Below are 6,531 nucleotides of genomic sequence, written 5' to 3'. Positions count from 1 at the left end.
TCTCTCTCTCTCTCTCTCTCTCTCGCTCGCTCTCTACCTTTTCTCTCTCCCACTCTCTCTCTCTCTCTTTCTCTTTTTCTTTCTTATTCTTTATCTATAACATTCTCGTCGATTTTTACATCGAACAATTTTACAACCGTCGATGATTTCTCGACCACCGCTCGAAAACTTTTTTTTTTGGTAACAAACTTAGCGAACGATGTCTAATTAGAAAAACGTCAAGAGATTCGTACCAGCGCTTGCGTGTGTAGCATACATACATAGATTCATACGATAAGCGCGATGCGACCAGATACACGCTTATGGTGTGAATTTTGTAGAAAACTCTTTCGTAGAAAATTGACGCTAGGGTAATGTTATATTTTCTCTTTTTCTCTCTTTCGCGCGCACTCTCTCTCTCTCTCTCTCTCTCTCTCTCTCTCTCTCTCTCGCTCTCACGCGCATCCTTTCGCTCCCTCTCAGTCGTTCGTCGTACAACCACTCTTCCTCTCGAGATTTTTTTCTTCTTTTTTTTCTTTTTATCTGTTTGTTTTTCTTTACAAGGCGCTACTATGCAGGTTTCTCTCGCAACGAGGATGACTTCTACACGGTGGCACACCGCTGGATCGATTTAACGATGATCTCTATTCTCGTGTTCGATGGCTACGTTAAAATCATATTCCTAACGGAATTACTACCAATTAACCCTCTCATAGCATAATACGAAATTTAGACAAGTAGTATAATTACATTTCTTTAGCCGAGTAGTATAGTACGTAAAATTTAAAAATACAATTGTTCGTTTTGTATCGAGTATTAAAAATGCAAATACAGCAGCATTTCGATAATCCGCAATTTAATATTTCCGTTTGTCTAAAGTAACTAACGTTATTTTTAAAACTCATTACTACTAATACTTATCAGATAACAATTATAATAATTATTTCTTAATTTCTCTAGCGAAATTTGCATTTTACAATTTTTTCAGAATTTTGTTACAACTTCGGATACCGATTTAGTGTCTCGTTCCTTTTCACAGGAAAACGTTCGCAAATCCATTAGTATCTTTTCCCTAAAGACGAAAATAGCAAAATCTATAAATTTTCCATTTTTACGATATTAGATTATCAAAATTCTACTGTATAACAAAGATTGAAAGAGAACCACCGATGTTCCTCGTTGCTTCGTTACACCGTGGAAGGGTTAATTCCCTAAGCAGGTCAAAGGATCTGAGAAAAAGTGGAACATGGCGAGACACGGTGGCTAGACTATCAGAGTCACCCTTAACGAGATCTACAAGCCGATCGACATATCGGTTGATCTGCGATAACGAACTTTAATATCTTTGATTTCGTTGTTCAATCACTTATGTGCGTGTACGTGTGTGTATGCGTGTGTATTGGTGCATCTGCGTGTGAGTTTCGAACAGAATCATCGGATAATATGAGCATCTACTCAGGATCTATCAGACACTAGCGATTCATAGAGCCAGTCTTGCGTGTCACCCTGTAGAGATCACCGAGAAACGCTTGCCAGCGTAGTCTAACGAAGCTTAGCATTCTACTTGGCATTGGACAGTCGCATGCTTCATTATCGATCGTTTTTTTTTTTTTCATTTTTTTTTTAATAATAGTCGCGTTCGATCCTTGAAACCGGAAACGGAAGTGTATTTAGCTAGGTGTATGCATCTGTTTTGTCTACACTGTGTCACCGCTACTGTTCAGCTCGACTATGCTCTCTCGACTCGACAGATCTCGGGAGTCTCATTGAACTGGCAAGTCAAATGACGTTGAAAACGGAATTTCTTTTTTTCTTTTTTTTGATTTTTGGTTTTTCGAGAACAATAGTAAGGTGAATTGCGAGATTTGGAGGGTAAGGAGGTCTCCGGATAGCCTTGGAACCATGCTTGCTGATGGGCGACTGATTCCTCATGCCGTTTCGTTGAAAATTTTGAAAATACTCTCGAGGATATTTGAAAAATAAAATTATCTGCACGGTACATGTTGGATTAATTAATTCTTACGTTTGGAGACGAAACGAGTCGAATCTAGAAGGTCTTGAAACATGGGAATCTCTTGAGAGGCTTTTGAAGTGATAGAAACGCGTGTATATGGTATTTCCTATACGAGTAAAAGTTGTAATGGCTGCCATACTTTGGTGAAACTTCTGTCTGAAAAGTCCTTACGTTTCAAGACTTGGTAGACTGTTCCTCGTGCAAAAGTAATCGAATCTTCTTTCTATGAGACTTCATCTCTTTGAGAATATAAAAATTATTTTCCTTGGGAATAAAAATCCAACTATCGATCATACGATCCATATCAATCTATAAAAATAATACTGGAATAAGTAAAAATATTAATCGACGAGATAATGTAATTAAATCGTGAAAATTGGAAACAAAGTATCGCGTAAAAAATTCCACTCCATATTATTATACTACTTTTGCACGATAATTCGCTCTACTCGAATTACAATAATTTTGACACGTCGAATGAGAAAATTCTTAGCCCATCACCAGCAATCGTCCAAAGTGTGCTGCACTTCGAAACACGGGTAATCGGTTAGCTGTCCAGCGAAAGATCTCGTCTTGAACGAACTCGTGGTCGCTCGAAACGAAACGTCTGATATGTTAAGATCCGAGATACACATTTCATGGCGCTACAGTCTTTTTGTGTTGTATACTTTTTATACTCTGGCTCTAGGACAGTTCTGGCGTCGTGTTATACATATATTCACTTCATCTCTCAACCGCGAATGACGATCTCGCAATTCATCAATGATCATCGATCTCACGAGAAAACTGTGAAGGTTCTTCGGAGGCTCTCGTTACTCTTTCTCTTTTTCTCTTTTATTCTTTTTTCTCTTTTTTTTCTTTGCCCCTTAGATCGAACTCCATTCATCGTTTCCTCTAACTCGAATCCTGTTTACACGCGCAGATTTAGGTACCATTTCCGATTTCCGGACCCCTTGATCGTCTTCCATATTTCTGCTACCTCGCGAAACCTATCTCTCGATATCGATACAAAAACTAACCTTTTCGTATGTTACGTTATTATTATTTTTTTTCTTCTTTTTTTTTGCTTGCTTTTGTTAATTCGCTTAATTACGCGTCTCACTCTTGTCGCTTAGCAAATAACGTGCATCTCGAATAGCCGCACGATTTTCTATCTTCTTTTTTTTTTTTTTTGTTAAACTCGGTGTTTGTTCGCAGTTGCTCGATATTTAATCCTAATATTATTATTTCTGTTTTTTTTTTGTCCTTTTTCGCTTACTTTTCATCCCCTTATTATTCCTTTACATAACACGCCCACGCTTCCTCTTATTATTATCTCTATCTCTTTCCACACGTTAAAAGCATATCTCACGCACACTCTCTCTATCTCTCTCTCTCTTTCTCGTCACGCTCCGATCGTTTCGTCGATGTTAGCAGATAGTGTCTAAATAAGTCATCTATCGCGTTGCTTTTCTCTCTTTCCCATTATTTTTTTTCTTTTTTTTCTTTTTAGCAGTGATAGCAAAGAGCAATACAACTTCCTTTCCTTTCGTTCCTACTTTGCCATTGTTTCGTTCTACGAATGATAATAACAAGAATGATCAACGTGATAATAATCGTGATAATAATTGTAATCGTAATTATAATAATTAATCGTAATAATAATAATAGTAATAATCGATCACGTTCTACTTAGTTCTCGCTCTTCGTTTTCAATTAGTAACAATAATCCTATTCTTACTCACTTTCACTTTCTCTCTCTCCCTTTCTCTCCCTCTCTCGCTCGCTCGCACGATCGCTCATATTCTCTCTCTCTCTCTCTCTCGCGCGCGCTCTCTTTCTCTCATTGTTTTCTTTCCTTTTTGTATAATTAGTTATTACGCGTACACCTTAGGCCCGAACCTTGCTGGCAGATTAGTCCTAGACCGGTTTTTGTGTATATAGATTAATCTATAAAAACGTCGGTCATGCGGTCTACGAGTATTCTACCATTTTTTTTTTTTTTTTTATTTTTCTTTTTGGGGAGGGGATGCTTTTTCACCCACGGTACGCAAACCGTCCTCTCATCGCTATTACAATATATATATACATATATATATAGTAGAATAATAATTATGATGGAAATGATAGCAATAGTTATAACAATAACAATAAGAGTAATAATAATAATAACGATGATAATAATAATAATAATAATAATACTAATAATAATAATAATAATAATAATTATCGTGGTTAGTTATTTTACCGTTATTTATATGTATGTATATATATATATATGCGTATAATATAGTATTATTTAGGATGACATGAGGGGATGTAAAATAATGACAGAAAACTATCTCTCTCTTACATGAAAAATAGGTACTTCTGTTTTCCTCGCACGTGTGTAGGTGTATATGTTTACATATGTATATGTATGAAACGCATGTATATAATATTCCTAGACTCTTACGTGGGTATTTATATATTTATATATGTATATATGTACATGTATGCATATCGATCACATATGCACGAAGGTGTACACGTTCAACTAGGAAACGAATGGCACGTTTCTTTCACTCGCCGCATGTGTTCGTCAGTGAAAAGTGTACGTCAATGTGTGTATACATAATATTTATATATAATACTTCAAAGTAACAAGCAACGTTGCTATTTATAAATTAGACTCTTAGAGCGTTCATTTAAATTGTTTAAAGAAGAGTATTATTGTTAACAGATGCGATCTACGTTCAGTTGAGTTAACACGTGGGACAGTGGTTCCTGGATCTCCTTTACTGCCATTAGCCCAAGTATTTCCCTTCCAATGATCTCGTTTATTGCCATTACCCAAATATCCCCCTTCCAACGACCAATTAAACAAAAATTTATTCGATCTTGAAAGTCTTGAAACGAAGCAGATATCAAGTAACGAATATCATTGCCCGACAGTGTTAGAACCGAGAATCAGAGAGCTTTCTGTATGTTCTGAAATTTCTAAAGGTGAATATATCGATAAGATTCGAGTTCAGGAGCCACCGACCCGGAAAATATTTTCTCGGAACCGAGTATTCTTTTCTCTTCTACGAATACGCTAATATCAGACAAATTCAACAGTCGCGTTAAACTTTCAAAGACGCAAAGAATAACACCGTTAAAACATACGCGCCAACAGCTAGAAAAATAATACAATTCGGTCGTAATTCATCTTAACTCTATTATATATCCCGTTCTCTTTTGCTTGTTTTCCCGTTGTCCGAAAAATATTCTGCCTATGGTGAAATGAATTTAGAGAAGCAACATTTTTCAAGGATCGTCACTGTGTCTGAGACTGTCCGTAATGGTATCGGTGTTGTCGGTGTTTAACCCTTCCTCGCGTTTTACAGTTTAAAACGTTACATAATATCTTGCAACACGGTATTGACCACTATGCATACTTTATATGTATATTTTATGTATATGTATATATGTATATATATATATATAATATGTGTAATCTGTTCTCTCATTTACGGCTTAGTTTTTTATTCTTTTAATCTGCCTAGTGTTTTTTATTTTCATTTATGCGGTAGTGGATGTAATAATCATTGCAATGATAATCGGTAACAATAATAATAATTTATTACATAATATTTATAGTTTCCTCTCTCTCTCTCTCTCTCTCTCTCGCGCGCTCTTTCTCCCCTCTTTCTCGCTCTCTCTCTCTTGCATCTTTAATTCGTTCCTTATAGTACATCGCGTCTCTCGCCCGAATAAAAAGATACTTTTCTCTCTCTCTCTCTCTCTCTCTCGTTCCACTTAATTTTACCTCTCATTCATTGACGTTTTATTTTAGCCGTGGCAGCCCAAAGAACACTCAACAAGTTAACACGGTCTTTGGGCCTTCGATTTAGACTTTTTTATAATATTAATTTTCTTTGTTTTGTAGAACGATTTAAATTCTTTCTCGACCATTTGCCCCCATTTTCCTGTCCCTGAAATTTCTTCCCTCTTTTCTCCCTTTCTCTTCGTCCATCTCGATTCCCGTGACGTTGGATCTTCCCCGTTCGCGTCTCAGGACGGTCTTCCTAAACTTCGATTTAATTGTATAAGAACTCGTGGTTCGCGATTCGACGTGGCGTCTATCTAACTGCCACCCTCTCGAATCGAATCGAGGCTTGTCTCCTCTTCGTTTGTTTAGTTCTCTAGATTTTTTTTATTTCGAAAATAAAACGCTGGCTATCTCGAAGAAGCGAGTTCCGAATTGTGAGGCGTAATTCCATCGGTCTCGAAATTAGGATAGATATCAGCCTTCTCACTTCGATTAAACCTTTCGATTGCTTTTCGTCTTCTGGGACATCGCAACGTTGCTCGTTCCTTCTCGCTCTGGCTATCTCGAAGAAGCGAGTTCCGAATTGTGAGGCGTAACTCCATCGGTCTCGAAATTAGGATAGATATCAGCCTTCTCACTTCGATTAACCCTTTCGATTGCCTTTCGTCTTCTGGGACATCGCAACGTTGCTCGTTCCTTCTCGTCTGATTCTTCCTCTCTTCGTTTAATCACTCTTACGGGACTATCCAATCGTACGAAGCTAAAG

Source organism: Eufriesea mexicana, unplaced genomic scaffold (assembly GCF_001483705.2).
Source record: "Eufriesea mexicana isolate 0111107269 unplaced genomic scaffold, ASM148370v2 scaffold3377, whole genome shotgun sequence".
Classification (NCBI taxonomy): Eukaryota; Metazoa; Arthropoda; class Insecta; order Hymenoptera; family Apidae; genus Eufriesea; species Eufriesea mexicana.
The sequence above is the reverse complement of the archived record's forward strand: the minus strand, read 5'-3'. Positions refer to the sequence as shown.